This window comes from Vanacampus margaritifer, chromosome 1, assembly GCF_051991255.1.
Source record: "Vanacampus margaritifer isolate UIUO_Vmar chromosome 1, RoL_Vmar_1.0, whole genome shotgun sequence".
NCBI classification, from domain to species: Eukaryota; Metazoa; Chordata; class Actinopteri; order Syngnathiformes; family Syngnathidae; genus Vanacampus; species Vanacampus margaritifer.
Genome location: NC_135432.1, coordinates 39443040 through 39463754, shown reverse-complemented (window position 1 = coordinate 39463754; position 20715 = coordinate 39443040). Strand labels below are relative to the sequence as shown.

The following is a 20715-nucleotide window of genomic DNA, read 5'->3' as shown; positions in this document are numbered from 1 at the left end:
TGTACACCCAAATTGTATATTCTGGTTTAAATTTACACTGGTAAGAAAAGATACATACATACATATATGATATATATTGAAAGATTAGGAGGTATTTTGTCCTCCTTGCGTGTTCAAATATGAGGGTGAGTTGTTGTAAGAAAAATACATTCTTTGCAAAAATGATTTTTAATCAAACAAGAGATCTCTTGGAACATTCAACACTCAGGTACATCACTTAAGAACGTGGAATTTCTGAGCGTCAGAATGTGTCCCCTCTTCCGGGTTGCAGACGCTATATATAGTTTCTTAAAATCCGCCCCTCTGATTATTTCGGCCAGTACTTTTCCAAAGGAGGTGGCAAGACGAAGTCTAATGTAAACAAACGTTCAGGGGCAAATTTGGTGCATAAACTGGGACATAGTTGAAGGGTCTGACTTCCCCAAAACAATATCTCGCAAAACAACCCGAACTGGACATAACTGATAGAGACAATAATGTATGTGTATGTGTATTATTTCAAAACGAATTCTGTTTTCATTGGTGAGATGTGCGTGTATTTAAAACAACGAATTTCTGGCCCAATCAGTGTCTAGGCAGACTGTGAGAGCCAAATGTGTTTTGGCAAAGAAGTGCGGAGAAGGAACTTTTTAGACAAAACAACGTCGTTCAAGCTTAAGGTTAGAGCATACGAGGTCAACATCATGTGCCCTGCTGAGACACAAGATTTCTAATTCAAAGGTTAATATGGAAAATTAAAATGTTCATATGTGTAACAATAGTTGGTATATAAATTTAGGTATTAAAAATGTTATTATATCTTTCAGTCCGCCCTTTGGGCTTACGTAAACACTAACTAAGCCCAACAACTAAATATTTAAACATTTTTACCAAAGGATTCCCACGGGATCTTCATCATCATAATAGCAGGTGCAACACAGGAAGAAGAAAAACACCCTTTTAACAAGAGAGGACGCCCGTCATATGTCAAACAGTGTGATTCATCAGAAGATATTTTGTTTTTTCAGTTTTTTGTGTTTTTTCGGTTTTTCAGCAAAATAAGCATATCACATATAAAGACAGTGGGTTATGATTATGTCAAAAAATTGTAGCAGGGGATTTCAGGAAATTGGCATGGCAGTTAAGGATTAAAAGGAGTGTCATCGCGATTGAAGACTTGTCGTCGTTTGGGCTAGGGAGGTTTTGTTGCTTGCGTTTTGTTGTTGTTTTTTTCAAACAGAGTCCTTCAGCTCTGCGTTTGGCTGGCAACCTGTCCAGGTTGCACCTTGTCTCCTGCCCGAAGCCAGTTGGGATCGGCTTCAGCACCCCCACAATCATTGTGAGGACAAGCGGTCAGGGGAATGGATGGATGAATCCTTTAGCCCACATCTACTGCCAGAGATGTAGGAATTCATCGAATTGGGGTTTGTTTCCTGAAAGTGTGGCTCTTTTTTTTTTTTTTTTGCAACGCCGGGGAAAAGGGACACATTACTCCTATTTCCATTGGGTAATGCTCAGCTCGTTAGCTGACACTGGAAGCAGCAGTCGACTGGTTTCTCTGTTGACTCCCCCTGGTGGCTCGAGCAGTTGGTCAGGTGGCTCGAGCAGTGGTCTCTCTGAAGGTAATGGTTGAGTAGGAAGTGGACCCGGCAGGTCTGAAGGCCGGATGTTGAACGAACCAGGTGTCGGCGTCATTGGACTGATTGACCCCTCCATCACCTCAGGTCTGAGTGCAGGACATTTTTATTAGTCACTAATAAACATTTTATTCACATCCCTTCTTCTGAGAGAGAGCATTTTGGTAGTGTTATTAGTTAGGGGTTAGTAAATTTTTAGTAAAGTTCTGCAGGCCCGTCCTGTGGAAAAAATTCTGTATGTTGTGACATTCAATTATGATCCAGCCTTTGGCTGGTTTTTTAATGACCTAAGCACATTGATTGCAAGGAAAATAAAGATCTTTTTTAGCCAGTTCAAATCTGACAAGGCCAATTTTGTTTACAGAATGTGATTATTAAAATATGTTATTATTATTATTATTATTAAAATAAGAGTAGAGACTAAACTATTTAATCTAAAACAATCACACAATTAACATTACCTTTTATAAAAACATTTTATTTGACCTCATTACAAAGATTGATGGCTGTTGGCATTTTTTAACCCGAGAAAGGGAATGAGTCATAGCAACTACAATCAGTCAAAGCCACCCATGCTCTACAAGCATAAGACATGCATCTAAATTTTATAATATCTTAAAACTATACCTCTCTATGTTATTTGTGTATTAATATTCGTTCGTTTTATAGCAAACATAATTTTTAAATATGACGTATTTGCACTCTTGAAGCCAGTTTAAGTATTCAACGTTAGTGCTTAAGAAATTTATGTAAGGGGCTTATAAAATCAGTTACGGCAACAATTTATATAATGTCGTTCAATTATTTAACGCAGACAATTGCGGGTTTTAGCGTTAGAAGTTTTATTAGTAATTTTACCGTCTAATTAATTTATCCCGTTTAGCGCTTATTAAACGGCTTAATTTGTTTTATTACATAAATTTGTATTATACAGTTATTTTATTTGCAAAGCAACATTTCAGTATTCATCATTTTTTCAATACACTTTTCTTAAAGATACGTCCGGGACTCTCCTCTATATAAAATTACATACACTCATAACATTATTAACGGGCGGTCGCCGTGTACGCACATTCAAAGTTAAATTGCCGTCATTAAAACCATCGAACAAATGCCATATCTTATTAGAATAAACTAACCTTTTTCACAATATAATCAAGTCCCGTCGTTCAATATTAATTACATTTTAAGTCATTATTTAAACGGTATGATTAATCCGGAATCTTTAATTCCGACTAGCGGAAGTCATATCAGGTCAAATCATTTAGTCTTATATCATTATTTAGTTATATAAATGGTTATAACTTCACAAAAATACCTAAAGCTAGTATTCTAGCATTATTCATTATTTTGTCAACAAGCTTTCGATCATTTCTGGCTTTTCTTCCACTCGAAGAAATTACAGATGTGTGTTGCACCAGCTCATCTAGTTCGTGACGTTTTTTCACACTTGCAAGTTCAACGTTCTTCATCAAAGAGATTAGACACACTGCAGATTGTAATGACGGAAAATAACCTTTTCTACAGCCGTCTTGCATCCAGTCGCAAAGTTCTTTTTTTGTTTCTCGTTTAGCCTTTGTAGGTAAAATCCCTATAGCCACAGCGCATGCGTTCCCAATTTGTTTATCCAGCGTCATCCCATCTAAACTCAACGGAATCCCATTCGGGTCAAACCACTGTGTTTTGAGTTCAAATAGAGTGTCCATGTTTCGTCTTAATTATTAACTCAGGTATTTTATAGCTTATTGATTTGTATTATATTATATTATATTGTAAATTATCATAGTTCAGTTGTATTAATATTTAAATGAAGTGACGTCTCACTTATAACAGAATTAATCAACTGTTCTCGTCGCGGTCCCTTTAAGATTTTACCGTAACGTTAGAGTTTCTTCACCGATCAGACGGCATACACACAACGGACAGACAAGACATGTCGTTTTGTACGACATATCAACACATAAATATCCGGATGTCAACTGCGCTACCCCAGCTTCAACAGTTTCTTTGTCTTTGAATTTTAATCACGAATATTCAATAGACCTATTGGCTTGATCTAAAGCGTCGTATCAAATATGCTTTAGTCAGCCCGACTTACACGAGTTGAGTCAATACATCTTATCTCTTATATCTTGTCTAAAAATGTCAATATCCAATTATTCATAGACCTATCGATTAATCTTAAAACGGCGTATTAAGTCCGTTTTATGTCAATCTGACTTCCATAAGTTGAGTCTTTTGTCCCTAGAAAATGAAGCAGTCGATCCTCCCGCAGCTTTAATCGGCAACACTTATTCAAGGATCTTCGTTATCTAATTACCCAAGAATCTATTACTCATAAAAACAAAGTGTTTGTCTCTCCCGCGCATCAGGCAGGGATCAAGACAAAGATGCTTTTTGAGCCGACTTCTCTCAACTTAAATATGTATGGACGTAAAACCAATGCCCATACATCTACCGCTTGGTTACAACAATAATGTTTCCCCATCTGATTTACTCTCAACTTCAACAACTTAATCTTAATCTTAACCTCATATACACAGACTTCAAATCAATTATCTACGTATCTATCGTCTGTAAAAACCAAATTGTAAAGACAAAATGTTTCCCAGACTGACTTACAAGCGATCGTTATTCTTAACCTCATATACACAGACTTCAAATCAATTATCTACGTATCTATCGTCTGTAAAAACCAAATTGTAAAGACAAAATGTTTCCCAGACTGACTTACAAGCGATCGTTATTAATCTTTATAACTCCAAAAAGATCGCATATCATCTGCGCATTTCCGCATACACTACCACGTCACCACGTGTATAGTTCAAACACCGTGGTAAAATCCGAAATCTGGGACTTTCACGTCCAAGCAAACGATTTCAAAATTCATCACTATTTTTCTTACACAGACTCCAGCCTCAAAATAATTTTACACGACGAATTTACCAGCCGCCGCGCCCTGAAACAGACAGAATTCCTAAAACGTGGATTCATTTGTCCACTTACCTTAATTATTATGTGGCCGTAGAATTCTGCCCGTCCCTGAACGCCCCGCTGGAAACTGTCGAAACGTCGGTGGTCGCCAATTGAAAGATTAGGAGGTATTTTGTCCTCCTTGCGTGTTCAAATATGAGGGTGAGTTGTTGTAAGAAAAATACATTCTTTGCAAAAATGATTTTTAATCAAACAAGAGATCTCTTGGAACATTCAACACTCAGGTACATCACTTAAGAACGTGGAATTTCTGAGCGTCAGAATGTGTCCCCTCTTCCGGGTTGCAGACGCTATATATAGTTTCTTAAAATCCGCCCCTCTGATTATTTCGGCCAGTACTTTTCCAAAGGAGGTGGCAAGACGAAGTCTAATGTAAACAAACGTTCAGGGGCAAATTTGGTGCATAAACTGGGACATAGTTGAAGGGTCTGACTTCCCCAAAACAATATCTCGCAAAACAACCCGAACTGGACATAACTGATAGAGACAATAATGTATGTGTATGTGTATTATTTCAAAACGAATTCTGTTTTCATTGGTGAGATGTGCGTGTATTTAAAACAACGAATTTCTGGCCCAATCAGTGTCTAGGCAGACTGTGAGAGCCAAATGTGTTTTGGCAAAGAAGTGCGGAGAAGGAACTTTTTAGACAAAACAACGTCGTTCAAGCTTAAGGTTAGAGCATACGAGGTCAACATCATGTGCCCTGCTGAGACACAAGATTTCTAATTCAAAGGTTAATATGGAAAATTAAAATGTTCATATGTGTAACAATAGTTGGTATATAAATTTAGGTATTAAAAATGTTATTATATCTTTCAATATATATACAGACGCTCCCCTACTTACGAACATTCGAGTTACGAACAACGGTACATACGAACATGTCGGCGCGCATGTCAAAAAATGTTCGGAAAGAGATGCTGTAAGTTAGATTTTTTATTGCGCACTGAGTACTGTAGTGCTTCTTTCCGCCGCTAATACCGACGCTTGGCGCTGTGAGAGCTCACCCAGCATTGGAGGCTCAGCAACGTGTCGAGGAGGAGGAAGAAGAAGAAACGCCTGTCGCTCATAGATAAAGCCATCGCACTCTTCGAGCAGCAAGACCCAAATATTGAACGTTGCACAAAGGTTGCAAATCAATTGAATGATGCCATACAGTGCTACCGCATCATTTATGATGAAAAAAGAAGAAAACTGTGCAATCGTAGTTAGATCGCTTCTTTCGGCCAGTTTCTAGTAAATCCTCCAAGGAAGATACTCATCAACCCTCATCTTCTTCTCCGCGACCCTCAAATTCTTCCTACATTGAAGTTACGGAGGAGGAAGTAACTTTTGAAGCCCATTCTAGCGACGACGAAGAACCTCTCATGATATAAAATCCTCCTCTTCCTCCTCCTCCTCCTCCATCAAATCCTTAAGCATCGAGTACATCTTCCAAAAGTAAGTTAAACTTCATTTTATTTATCTTATTACGTACATGTACATACTGTGTGTGTGTCTCTCTCTCTCTAACATACGTACTACAGTACTGTACGTATTCTCTTTAAACATAAATTATAATACAAAATATAGCACTGAAGCAACTTACGAACAAATTCACCTTACGAACGATCGCTCGGAACATAACTCGTTCGTAAGTTGGGGAGCGTCTGTATATATATATATATATACTGTATATATATGGTTACCACAAGGATATGGTGAATGTCCCACAATATCCTCTCAAGCAATTGAACTGTGAGAAAGAGGGGGGGGGGGAAATACTTTAATTTACTAATAAATAGAGAATAATGAAAATAAAGTTATATTACACTGTTGCGCAACAAGGGTGTAATATTTAGGTTATGTTTGGACTGTAAAGTGGTTATTATGGAGACCCAACGAGAAAAGAAGCAATCTTGTCGGCCCTAACATTTGAAACAAAACACTAAATGATTTCTTAAACCCATGGGTGGTATTGTAAAACGTTGTGAGATTTTGTTGTTTTTGCTTATGCTATTTTAAAATGAAATAACACCCATGGGTTGATTTTGGGGCTGTGCAATTTGACACAACGAGGCTGTTTTTGGACTCAGACGCAGAGGAAGCGGTGGAGGGTTAAGCAGCTTTTAATTAACAAAACAAAAGCTCTTCTTTGAAAGGGAGAAAATAAAGGCTATTCAAATATTAACTGAAAGCGCTCCAAAAGGGAGGAAGTTCAAACTACATTCAAAAACAAAAATCACTAATCACTAAACAAAACTAAGCTATACAAAAATTACAAACAAAGGTTCTCTCACGAGACAAGGCAATAAAGGCAACAAGGCAAAAAGGCAACAAGGCTGTGGTCTATGGCAGGCTTCAGTGGCTCAAACGAAAACACTTCGGCACAAGACAGGGGGAACGCAGACTATTTAACACATGAGGGTAATGGGGCACAGGTGGACACAATCAGGGATCAGGGTTGACACAGACACCACACGAGGAAGGGCAAGTGCATACATGTCAACCCTAATTTGGTCCCACCTGTATTACAAACCCATAAAATCCTTATTTTCCCATAAAAATCCTTATGTCAGTTTTATCAATACTAAAGCTGTTTCATGCAATAACATTAATCTTACCTTACTTTCTTTCTTATATGAAGACATTGGCAGTATCTTGTTCCAAATGACATTTTATTGCACAAAGAAAAAAACGATTTCTAAATATCACAGGGACGGTTGACTTTTTTGTTGCTTCACATTTCTCTCGTGCAACTTTGATTTCAAATGTTCTTTGACATCGTAAATGCCAGATGCCGCAACCTTAATGTCCCGTGAACAAAGCGAACATGATGCATACTCTTCTCCAAGTTTTGACGGACCAATTACCTTAAATAAATCCGTCCATTCCGAACGAAAACGTCCGGTGTATCTTGTTTTTTTGGCCGGCCTGTCCCCCATTTTCTCAACCACTGCGAATGACTCGCAATTTTCGCGCTAACACAAATTTCTTAACTGCGCATGTCAGGAAACTGTTAGAAGTCTCGCGCGATAGACGAGATTTTGTGACCGGTTGTTGTTTAAATCGAGTTTATGCACACGTGTAGCACGTAGCCGACAGTAAATACTAAATAAATTTAAAAAGGGTAAGCAATATATACTAATATTATTATTTTCATGAAAACAGTTAAATCCGTATTCATTTCCAAATACGCCCGTATGCTTTTGCAACACTTAAAAATCCGTAAGAAATACGGACAAACCTTATGGGTTGACATGTATGCAAGTGACCTGAAACGAGAGGAGTCAATTTTCAAACTAAAACAGGAAATGACAAGACAAGGGGAACACACAAGGAAAACAGAAGCAAAACGTGACAGGAACTAAACATGACTAGAAATAAACATGACACAATTATTGCATGAGTTGGGCCGCTAATTATGCTAAGATAACAATGCCACTTGTGAAATTGAATTGAGACACCGATGACAGAGACAATGTCTGACAAATTTTGATGGATAGGTAAATGTGAAAAATGCAGTTTGTGAATTAAATTGAACAATGGCAGTATTGGCTTTGCCAAAATATTTGAAAGCCATTTGAGCAGACAGTTGATTGCTGATATGGTTACGACTTTAGAAAAAATTAAGTAGAACTTAAGCCAGTATCATATATTCATTGTTTACAAGATGATTGATATGCATGGTGGCTTACATATAACTTTGGAAAGATATATTACATTGAACTTAGCTATATGTTCGTCAACAAAACAAGATGTAGTTGAAAATTTGTTTTGAAAAATGCATGACTGTGAGCAGACCTCAAAATTCTGCCCCTCCAAGACATGTAAACGACAGTATTCTTTCGCAAATTAGGGCCCGAGCAGTGATGGCTACAAGGTCCCTATTGTTTTTGTAATGATGCAGTTGCTTTTTTAAAATCTTGCTGATTTTGTGGATTTTTTGTAAAACCATGTAATTTTAAGAAAAATAAAGGATGTTAATCTACTGATACAAGAGGGAACACTGTAGTGCACCAATTAGAAAAATGAAAACCTTCTGTAAAAAATAGGGTGTTATTAATAATTAATTATATAAAGTGAAAGTTAGTAACTTTGAGTTGTGAGCCATGAGTTGTGAGCCATGGATGTCTCAACAGGAGGGATATGGTAAACATGGTAACACTTTACTACATATAATTGTTTTATTTTATGTTTGTAGAAGTTTTGTTATATATGGATTTGATGTTTCTAATTTTATATGATTTCTGTTAGTGTGTATGGGTTTTATTAAATTGAACAAAAGTAAGAAAATGTGAATATTACCAAATACTGATAACATTTTAAAATGAGTTGAAATTGTCCCAGCAAAACACCTTATGGATATTTTTATTATGGCAAAAGCATTGTGTAAAATTTTCATGTCTATATGGCATATTAGTTATTTGAAGTAACAAATGAAAGTCACTTTGTAAGTCACTTTGTTAAGAAAAAAAGAGAAGAGGAATAAATACATGACCAAGGGATGAAGATTATAGTTAGATAGTTTGGAAAATTGTAAAATTAATAGGGCAGTTTTGTCTGTTTGAAATTTTGTGTGGTAAACTATTTAATTTGCCTATAGTAACTAACCTGTTAAGTTGAGCAGATGAAAGGAATTAATTTAGTAACTGAGGAAGTGAAAATGTTTAATGAAATGCCAGATGACTCTCTGCTTTTGCAGGAAGGCCAACCTCCCATCAAGGGTTGTGACTGTTTTGATCAAAGGTCCAGCCCAAGGCGGGAAGGTCCTTGTAAGTGTTGTTGATGACCCTGAAGGCTGTGAAGATCGCTGAACGACCCTCTTGATTCACCTATCGCACGGCACAACAGGTACCATTGACTAACAGCTTGTCTGGTTGCGGAGCGAAACCTGACTGAATCAAGGTCAGAGAAGGGGAAAACAAGTAGCTTGCCTAGCTGTGGAGAAAAGTCTGACTAAGTCAGTCAGCGAAGAGGATGGGAGCACATTCAGTCTGCTCCCCAACAAGGTTCCGCAATCGCTGTGAAGTCTAGGGCCTGTGCTGGAAGTGTCAGAAGGGACAAATGAAGGAGACATCGAGTCCCTTTTCTGAATCGAGGGTAAGATGCAATCAGACTCATTCGGGTCTTTCTTTTGTTTTTATTTTTGGGGCCATCTTGAGGGGGAGGAGAGACAGCTGGCTGAACTACTAACGCTGAATATTACATACAGAAGCACCAGACATTGTGCGCACTGAATTACGAACATTGGACAATATACACACATTAGAGCAACAACACATTGATTACACTTGAAGGACAACACTTTGGATTATATTGTTGTGATGATGATTACTTCATGTCAGGGTGGGGGAGCTTGGAGACCCAAATGCGGGAAGACAGGGCGAGGAGGCAGAGGTAAAAAAAAAAAAAAAGGGATTTTAATTACTAAGAAAAAAAAGCGATCTTCCAAATTACAAGATAAAACAAATCATAAAACAAATCATAAAACAAAACATGGGCGGGCACAACAAGGGAAAAACCAATGAACCCACACAGACAGAGGGGAGACAGCAGACTAAATACACAAACACTAACGACACAACAAGTCACACCTGGGCAAGACACAAGTGGCTGAGGGCACTGATTGGATAACACGAGGAAGGGCAGGATCACACTTAACAAGACAAGGAAGACACACAAGGAAAACAGAATCTAAACATGACAGAACCCCTCCGTCGAGGGATGGCTTCCAGACGTCCCTATAAAAAAAAAAGTTCAAAAACAGGACGGGCGGAGGGGGGCACGGAGGCAGGAACCTGGCACATCCATCAGGACCAGTCCGGGGGGCGTCCCGGACGCCAGACGAGGGGAGCCTGGCGGCGCCCCGACGTACACCTCCTGTTAGTGATGGGCAAATTAAGCTTTTGTGAAGCACTGAACCACTTGAGCCAATTGTTTTGAAAATAGGTTCATTACTCGAAGCTTCAGTTACAGTGACCTCTACTGGTAAACTCCAAGGCTGCAGTGGATTTAAAGCATCTTTGCTTTGAAAATTCTTTGATGGACTCACACTAAGACCGAATAGCATGTTCTATTGACAAATAAAGACTGATGAATGTGTGTATTTTGTTATTGAGGAGAAAGTGCTGGTAAAATATGGCATAGGTTGGGTGTGCTTGTGTAACTGACAGGGGGTCATGGGGGACACTCAAAGATTTTTATTGAGGTACATTATTTTTTGCACTGTTTTTGGATTGAGCAGGTTTCTTTTTTTGCTCACAACTTCTCCACATTTAGAGAAAACTCGCTCGCACGGGACCGACGATGCTGGCGTGCATAAAAATTGTATTGCAAGATGAAACAGATGAGGGTACACATTTTTGTGGTTCCGCCAGTAAACCAGTGGATCCTCTGATCGGTCCGAGGGTGGCTCAGTCAAATAACGCTGCACCGCCACTATAGCGTCTGGCACCTGCCACTCGGGTAACTTGGGTTCCATTCCCGTCCAAGTCAAAACGTTTTTTATTTGATTTGCGCCGAGAAAAAAAAAATGCCCTTCGAAAAAATTAATCAATAAATAATTGTCCCCCGGGGATAATTAAAGTTTTTTTCTGATTCTGATCTATATACATAACTTTAAACAGCCAGCACACCTACCTTATCAGGAGTGATCAGATTGAAGTGTTTGAAATGTAACAACGCAAGGCAATGACAATTCAACAGCACCAACAACACACCGACAACCCACGAATAGTATATTGTTTAGAGCGGTTATAAAGGGTTGACGCTCAAATTCAAAACTGTTTCAACCTGTCACCTGTCAGAATCAAGAATCACGTGATTGGACCGCGAACCAGGCATGTGATTCATTCGGGCAACGAATCAGTCGCTGCTTCGGACGTCATATGTCACGTGATTTTTTCCGCACCAAAAGAAGCTTTGAAGCAGTGGTTCTATGGAATTGTAGTTCATGGTTTGAAGCACTGCCATCACTACCTCCTGTCTTCCCTCATGGGCTTGACGCCGCCATGGAAGAGGCGAAGAGACTTTGCACGAGAGCGGCCGAGGCCAGAAGGCCAGGGACTGCAGCGGCGAGGATGCCCGGGGACTTGAGGCTGCAGACCTGGCCCGGGGACTTGGGGCTGCCGTGGAGGCGGCCGACGAGGCACGGGGACCTGGGGCTGCCGTGGAGGCGGCCGACGAGGCACGGGGACCTGGGGCTGCCGTGGAGGCGGCCGGCGAGGCACGGGGACCTGGGGCTGTCGCGGAGCCGACACGGGGACCTGAGGCTGCGGCGGCAGACGTGGCTCGGGGACCTGAGGCTGCGGCGGCAGACGTGGTTCGGGGAGTTGAAGGTGCGACAGACGTGGTTCGGGGAGTTGAAGGTGCGACAGATGTGGTTCGGGTAGTTGAAGGTGCGACAGACGTGGTCCGGGTAGTTGAAGGTGCGACAGACGTGGTCCGGGTAGTTGAAGGTGCGACAGACGTGGTTCGGGGAGTTGGGGCTGGTGACTCCGAGCGCCACCAGCTGAAGCCCAACGACGCCCGACTCCCTCAACCAAGGACAACAGTAGGTCCATTTGGGCGGCCATGGCGTGCTGGAGCTAGTGATGGGACGAACAACACTGGTGCGCCAGCACTGTGCCGAGTGCGCAAGTGTGAAACCCCGTATCGGCACGTGTATCGCTTTAATAAAAAAATCACGTGACCGATACAAGAAGTGTGTCGTTTGGATGTGCCGCGCCAAACTGTATTTATAGGTAGACAAACTGTATCAACATGTTGCGTGTTTGTTGGATGGAGATTAAACTGTTTGCTGTTGCTGTAAATTTACCTGTAACTGTACCTGTGCCTGTTGGATTTTTGTTTGCTTCCACTCATGGATCGTTCTAGAAAATTTTCACAAGTCTGGAATCATTTTGATCTTTTGACGCCACATAATGTAAATCTTTCCCTACTTTGGGCATTGTTTACTGTTATTTTTTTTTTTTAATTAAATGTGTCTACTCTTTGATAGTAAAAGGTTAGATTTTTTTTTTGTCAGATAAGTTAACTTTTTATTTTATTGTAGGTGAAGTGTCGTCTCTGCTCCACAGAGTTGTTGGGGAAAACAGGATGACTTCAAATGCAACAGCAGATTCCATAGTTGAAGTCCAAAGCTACCTGGCTGAAAGCAACATACCCAGATCACAAGACCCATTAGAATATTGGAAAAATAACCAGAGAAAGTGTCCACACCTTTATCAACTGGCACTTAAATATTTATGCACACCAGCTTCCTCTGTTCCCTGTGAACAAGTGTTCTCTAAGGCAGGGGAACTGGTGTCCAAGAGGAGAAATCGCCTTGGAGCAATCACACTTCAAAAACTTTTGTTTCTCAATAAAAATGTACGACAGAATCTGTTTTTAGTGTGTTATTACATATGGTTTAAAACTCTTAACAAAATCCCATACAGAAGTTAAACATTTTAACTTTTATTATTTATTTTATTACATACAAATTTGCTATATTTTACAAGCCAACTCATATGAGCATCTAATAAACAACTTAACTCAGCAAGCAAATGGACCAACTGAAATTATACAAAGATGAGATCATATTTTAAGTAAAAGACTAGCAAGTGAATAAATAAAATTTATTAAATTTATGTTATAAATATAAATTCACAAGCTAATATTAAGGTTTACAGCATGCACGTTTTACCATCTTATTTTCATTTTGTTTATCTGCAATGATTTTAGATCTACAGCAGAGGTCACTATTGAGTGACCAACACAGTGTCAATACAGTTTGTGGAATGTGTCAATACACTCCTTGAGGTATCATCATCCCATCACTAGCTGGAGCTTCTCGTGGCGGGACAGGCGTGCCTCCTGATTCCACAACTCGGCCTTCAGCGCTCCCGCTGGGTCCTTCTCAGGTGGGTTCATTCTGTCAGGGTGGGGGAGCTTGGAGACCCAAATGCGGGAAGACAGGGCGAGGAGGCAGAGGTAAAAAAAAAAAAAAGGGATTTTAATTACTAAGAAAAAAAAGCGATCTTCCAAATTACAATATAAAACAAATCATAAAACAAAACATGAACCAAAGCATGAACCAAAACATGGGAGGGAACAACAAGGAAAAAACGAGCAGCATGACATGGGAAACTGACAAGGGAAAACCGAGCAGCATGACATTGGGAGGGGTTTATGAACCCACACAGACAGAGGGGAGACAGCAGACTAAATACACAAACACTAACGACACAACAAGACACACTTGGGCAAGACACAAGTGGCTGAGGGCACTGATTGGATAACACGAGGAAGGGCAGGATCACACTTAACAAGACAAGGAAGACACACAAGGAAAACAGAATCTAAACATGTCATTTCACTAATATGTTTTTTATGATGGTAAAAAAATTTTTTATGCTCTATGATGGTAATATTTTGCGTATTTAACAAATACATCGTATTGGTATGTTTTAAATTATCCTACTGTCAAAAATCTAACTGAAGTGACTGATAGGTGATATGATTTATTCAATTTTCTAGGTTGAACGAACTCAACACAAAACACTTTAAAGTATTTTGGAGACACTGCAGATATCATTTATATATAATATGAATAACTTAGGGCCAAGCACTGACCCTTGGGGAACGCCGTGAGAGATCATAAATTGTTTTAATTGTATGTTGAACTGCAAATATTGACATCTGTTATCTTGGTAACTTTGAATCCATTTATATGTTAAGCGTCTTATGCAGTATCTCTCTAATTTGTTCAATAATATACTATGATCTATAGTATCAAATGCTTTTTTAAATCTATAAAAATCCCAATAGTAAATTCTTTATATCTATACTTTGTAGCTATAGCTTCTACAAGTTCCATGACCATCAAAGTTCATCGTTTTTCTCTAAATCCATATTGATTTTTACTTAAGAGCTTGTGTTTCTTGATGAAAGTGTCCAGTCTATGTGAAAAAAAAATTCTCTAAAATTTTTGAGAACTGTGGCAAAAGTGATATTGGTCTATAGTTAGTGAATAAATGTCTATCTCCGTTTTTATAAATAGGAATGACTTAAGCAGTTTTAATTTTTGATGGCAAAATACCAGCTTTAAATGACGAATTACAGATAGGCCTACATGTGAATGGTTGTACAAGATGTTCGATGATGATGACTTTTTTATTTGTTTGTGTTTTTACATTTAAAACTTCAGTTTCATTTACTGCACTAAGAAACATAGTGTAGGAGTTATTTTTAATAAATGTATCTACTTCATATTTATTTCTTGGCTCGAGAATTTCTTTCAGTAGGTCATTACTAACATTGACAAAAAACTCATTATACTATTTCTGTAATTTTATCAGTAACAATATTTGTATCTTTTAAAAAATATTCTGGATGTTTGTTTTTTTTAGAATTATTTTTAATTACATGATTTTATCCATCCATTTCTTAACCGCTTTTCCTCACAAGGGTCGCGTGGGGCGCTGGAGCCTATCCCAGCTGTCTTCGGGCAGTAGGCTGGGTACACCCTGAACTGCTTGCCAGCCAATCGCAGGGCAACATGATTTTATATTTTCTTCTTCTCGTTGCTTCTATTTTGCTCCAATAGTGTATAATAATAATCTTTCTTACCTGTTCTTATAATATTTACAAATTTATTTTTATAGGTCTTATATTTAATTTCAGCATCAACAGTTCTCAACTTTATATTTTTTTTATATAAACTATTTTTCTTTTTACATGCATTCTCTATCCCCTTTGTCATCCATGGGTTATTTAGGCCTTTATAATTCCTGGTGACTTTAATTAATGGACAATGTTTATCGTATAAAGTGCTTATGATAGACTGAAAAGCATTATATGCAATTTGGCAATCTTCATGTGCATAAGCCTCAGACTGTCATGTTTAATTTCAGTTTTGTTTACTCCCTGTCATGTTTTCCTTGTGTGTTTGTCTTGTCATTTCCTGTTTTATTGTGAAAAGTCTACTCCTCTCGTTTCTGGTCACTTGCCCTTCCTCGTGTGGTGTCTGTGTCTACCCTGATTGTGTCCACCTGTGTCCCCATCACCCTCATGTGTCATCCAGTCAGTGCCCTCAGCCAGGTGTGTCTTGTCATGTCATTAGTGTTGGTGTATTTAGTCGGTTGTCTCCCCCCTGTCTGTGTCGGTTCATTTTTGCTGTTGCCACGTCACGCTGACCTCTTTGCCTTATCCGGATCCATGTCATGTTGTTAGTCTCGCCTTAGTTGTTTTTTCATGTTTTGCTTCAGGTTTTGTTAGTTCCATTTGTTTTGTACTTTGAAGTTAGCCTTTTTTTGATTTGATATTAAAAACTCTTTTGGACTGCACCTCTGCCTCCTTGCTCTGCCTTCCCGCATCTGGGTCCTAAAGCCCCACCTTACTGACAGAATGAACCGACCAGAGAAGGACCCAGCGGGAGCGCTGAAAGCCATGATGGGGAATCAGGAGGCGCGCCTGTCGCGCCAGGAGGAGCTCCAGCACGCCATGGCCGCTCAAATGGACCTGCTGTCCTCTTTGATTAAGGGAGTTGGGCGTCGTTGGGCTTCAGATGGTGGCGCTCGGAGTCGCCAGCCGCAACTCCCCGAGCCACATCTGCCTCCGCAGCCCCAGGTCCCCGTGTCGGCTCCGCCGCAGCCCCAGGTCCCCGTGTCGGCTCAGCCGCAGCCTCAAGTCCCTGTCCTACCACGCCTGCCACCGCTGCCTCAAGTCCTCTGCCAGGTCTGCCGCCACAGCTTCAAGCCTCTCTGCCAGGACTGCCGCCGCAGCCTCATGTCCCTTTCCCTGCCAGGTCTACCGTCGCAGCCTCAAGTCCCTATCCTGCCAGGTCTACCGTCGCAGCCTCAAGTCCCTATCGTGCCACGTCAGCCACGTCCGCCCCAAGTCCCTATCGTGCCACGTCTGCCACCGCTGTTCCCAGTTCCCGAACCACGTCTGCCGCTGTTCTCAGTCCACAAACCACGTCTGCCGCCACAGCCTCAGATCCCTGTCCAGTCCCCGAACCACTTCAGCCGAAGTCCAAAGTCCCCGAACCACGTCAGCCGAAGTCCAAAGTCCCCGAACCACGTCAGCCGAAGTCCAAAGTCCCCGAACCACGTCAGCCGAAGTCCAAAGTCCCCGAACCACGTCAGCCGAAGTCCAAAGTCCCCGAACCACGTCAGCCGAAGTCCAAAGTCCCCGAACCACGTCAGCCAAAGTCCCCGAGCCACGTCAGCCAAAGTCCCCGAGCCACGTCGGCCGTCGGAGCCTCAGGTCCCCGTGCCACGTCGGCCGTCGGAGCCTCAGGTCCCCGTGCCACGTCGGCCGTCGGAGCCTCAGGTCTCCGTGCCGGCTCCGCGTCAGCCCCCGGACTCCGTGCCGGCTCCGCGTCAGCCCCCGGACTCCGTGCCGGCTCCGCGTCAGCCCCCGGACTCCGTGCCGGCTCCGCGTCAGCCCCAGGTTCCCGTATCAGCTCCGCGTCAGGCCCAGGTTTCCGTGCCGTTTTCACGTCAGCCCCAAGATCCCGTATCAGCTCCGCGTCAGGCCCAGGTTTCCATCCCGTTTTCACGTCAGCCCCAAGATCCCGTATCAGCTCCGCGTCAGGCCCAGGTTTCCGTCCCGCTTTCACGTCAGCCCCAAGATCCCGTATCAGCTGCGCGTCAGGCCCAGGTTTCCGTCCCACATTCACAATATCCTTGTGATAAATATATATATATATATATATATATATATATATATATATATATATATATATATATATATATATATATATATATATATATATATTGTGTGTGTGTGTGTATCTTTTCCCTCCAGTGTAAATTTAAACCAGAACATTTAATTTGGGTGTACAGTATTGTTGTAGTATTATTATTCATTACTTAAATTTTCATCTAGAACATCTTGCTTCAGAATCCAAATTATCTAATAATGTGTGTCTAGTTAGTAATTTTAGTCCTTTCATTTAGCACTCCTGCCTTTAGCAAGTCCTTATCACTAGCAAAATTTAGCTCTACTTCACAATAAACAGTCTTTAGCATAGTTTTTACTTCTTCGCTCTAATTTCCACTTACTTAGATGCTGTCATTACACCAACATCAGAATTACTTAATATTCAGAATTTATAAGAAAGCAGGTTAAACAGCTCTTCCTGTTCAGTTTTAAAGAAAAACAAAAGTACTGTCATCTCTATTCCTTATCTCCTCTAACGCCAACTCTTCCCATCATAGTACCTACTGTTTCCTTCTACCACAACTGTTAGTCGTTACCACTTATAATATATGCTTACGTCTTAAACCTTTTAATAATCTTTTCCTCTTCAATGTCAGTGCTGGGGAGGATCCGTTCACTCATCAACAACAGGAGCTGAAACAGAATTCTCTTAGGAAAACATTTTTCAATGTAACCAATCTTTTATACAAATCTTAGGGCTACATTCAATACAACATTGTTAAGGCTCTTACTTACAATTTTTCTGTTGTTCCCATTAGGATCTACATGAGTCACTGTCAAGTTTGTTAGTACATGCAAACACCACAATAATATCTAGTAAATATTTTTAAATTTAGTCAATAAGGGTTTAAAATCATGACCTGTCAAAGTAATAATAAACAGTCCATAGTGTTTTTGAGTACGTACATAATTGTCTTATTCTGTTAGAAAGTCATGAAGTCATTGCAATAAGTGATATTTTTCATTCGCACAAGGCCTTCAGTTAACTTCAGTTAAGCAATTTGGGGAGTGTAGTCAAAAAAGGGAGTGTAGGTTAGCTGAATTCTTGTCCAGAGAAAGTGAAGGGTCAGACTGATAAGGGAAAAACAGAGTCCTCTCATATTTCACTTCCTATATGTTCATCATCAACACCACCACCAGTGTTCTAAACAGTTTATCGAATCACACTCTGAATTCATCCACTAATTCTGCACTTTTCTTTTACTTAACTGTAATATCATTCACATTTCAACATACTGTTTCTTCTTATTCATTTATTTTATCAGTCTAATTTCACCTCGTATCCCCTGGTAGAGGGACTATTAACTTAAGTATTTATGGCACCTTGCGCACACACACACACGCACGCACGCACACACACTTGCTGAACTTTCTTCATCTTCAACTTATCTGCCTATCTATCCCTTTTTAACATTCTCATTAATGACTGATTCACATTCAAACATACAACCAACTACTCGTGCTTCTACATCTATCTAATGTAGTGTAATAGCATAATAGTACGCACGAAAATGTCCTTATTGCTTAACGTTAAATCACTCCTCTACTTCATTTCAAATTTCACTCATCATTGATTACCACTCAGACCCAGCAGTACATTTTCTACACCACTTGGAGTTATTAACACAATAGTGACAAAAAACAAAAAAAATCTTCTCAAATGCCATTCCTCAGTCTAGCTCTTAATGCCATCAATATATCAAAAGTTAGAAGTACATTTTAATAACTTTAAGTTGTTTAACTTTACTACCTCCTTTTTGAATGCAATTAATACTATGTGACTTTTACATGCAAAAACTACAAGAATGGACAAATCTGTGTTCTTACAAAGATCTCTTATAGCCCTTAAGAACTACATTCATTTATTAAATTCAATGTTATAACACCTTTCTGAAGGTATTATTAAAAATTAATTTACTTAAACAATCATCAGAACTCCACATATTTTCCTGCCACTTAATCAATTTTTTTTATTGCCAATCAAACCTAGAATAGAATTTGTGTAATTGTGTAATAAATAATTTACAACGGTCACCAATAATTTTCCTACTATCTGTACTCTTGTCATATTTAGTTAAAAAGAAAAATGTCAATTCAAGGAACAAAAGCACACAGCAATTTTGAATATTTCTTCATCAAAATCTCCTCTTTCATCCATAGCCCTTTGTTAATTACTAATTATTAACTTATTTTTATCCCTTACTTACTTACTTTTTATTTAACTATTCTCTCTCTAACACTCCTGTCATGTCTGGGAAGATCTGGCTTTGGTTGAGGGCCTTGAGTGGATTCCCGCCCTTCCGCGGGTTGACCAATCCGGGCCCTCAGCCACTTGTGCCTGGCCCCAGGTGTGACTAGTTACCTAATTAGTGTGGGTGTATTTAATTCCCGGGTGGTGATCAGTCGGCGTGGGGTCATTGCCGCTTGTCACGGTCACCCACGGAGTTCTGTCTGTCATTTTGATTTTGTATCTTTTCAGTTCCTTGTTTGGTTAGCATTAACCAGTACCCTGTAATGATGGGATGATGATACCTCAAGGAGTGTATTGACACATTACACAAACTGTATTGACACTGTATTGACACTGTGTTGTTCACTCAATAGTGACCTCTGCTGTAGATCTAAAATCATTGCAGATAAGCAAAATTAAAATAAGATGGTAAAACGTGCATGCTGTAAACCTTAATATTAGCTTATGAATTTATATTTATAATATAAATGTAATAAATTTTATTTATTCACTTGCTAGTCTTTTACTTAAAATATGATCTCATCTTTGTATAATTTCAGTTGGTCCATTTGCTTGCTGAGTTAAGTTGTTTATTAGATGCTCATATGAGTTGGCTTGTAAAATATAGCAAATTTGTATGTAATAAAATAAATAATAAAAGTTAAAATGTTTAACTTCTGTATGGGATTTTGTTAAAAGTTTTAAACCATATGTAATAACACACTAAAAACAGATTCTGTCATACATTTTTATTGAGAAACAAAAGTTTTTGAAGTGTGATTGCTCCAAGGCGATTTCTCCTCTTGGACACCAGTTCCCCTGCCTTAGAGAACACTCGTTCACAGGGAACAGAGGAAGCTAGTGTGCATAAATATTTAAGTGCCAGTTGATAAAGGTGTGGATACTTTCTCTGGTTATTTTTCCAATATTCTAACGGGTCTTGTGATCTGGGTATGTTGCGTTCAGCCAGGTAGCTTTGGACTTCAACTATGGAATCTGCTGTTGCATTTGAAGTCATCCTCCCCAACCTCCATATCTAGAGGTTTCCAGAGACTGTCCCCTAACAAATGTTTTAGAAAAAAAACATCTGTCATGTGATAATACACTAATGACAAACCACAGAAATATACATATGAACATAAAAAATATGTTTTCATACCTTAACTGGGTTCTGATCCATGA

The 20715-nt window shown here is 39.7% G+C and overlaps 2 long non-coding RNA genes across 3 annotated transcripts; one reads left to right on the top strand and one right to left on the bottom strand.

Annotated features, from left to right (window-relative positions):
* Nucleotides 1-1180: 1180 nt before the first annotated feature.
* On the bottom strand, nucleotides 1181-5425 carry LOC144040634 (uncharacterized). The gene is made up of 2 exons (XR_013289785.1): nucleotides 3133-5425; nucleotides 1181-1705 (listed from the first exon to the last, which is right to left on the bottom strand). It is a non-coding gene; the product is annotated as an uncharacterized LOC144040634 (long non-coding RNA).
* A 184-nt stretch (nucleotides 5426-5609) lies between these two features.
* Nucleotides 5610-12976, top strand: LOC144061152 (uncharacterized). Of its 2 annotated transcripts, none has more exons than XR_013296096.1 (3): nucleotides 5610-6053; nucleotides 9298-9695; nucleotides 12649-12976. It is a non-coding gene; the product is annotated as an uncharacterized LOC144061152 (long non-coding RNA). The 2 variants fall into 2 exon arrangements; XR_013296097.1 differs by having other exon boundaries at nucleotides 5613-6053; nucleotides 12674-12976.
* Nucleotides 12977-20715: the final 7739 nt, after the last annotated feature.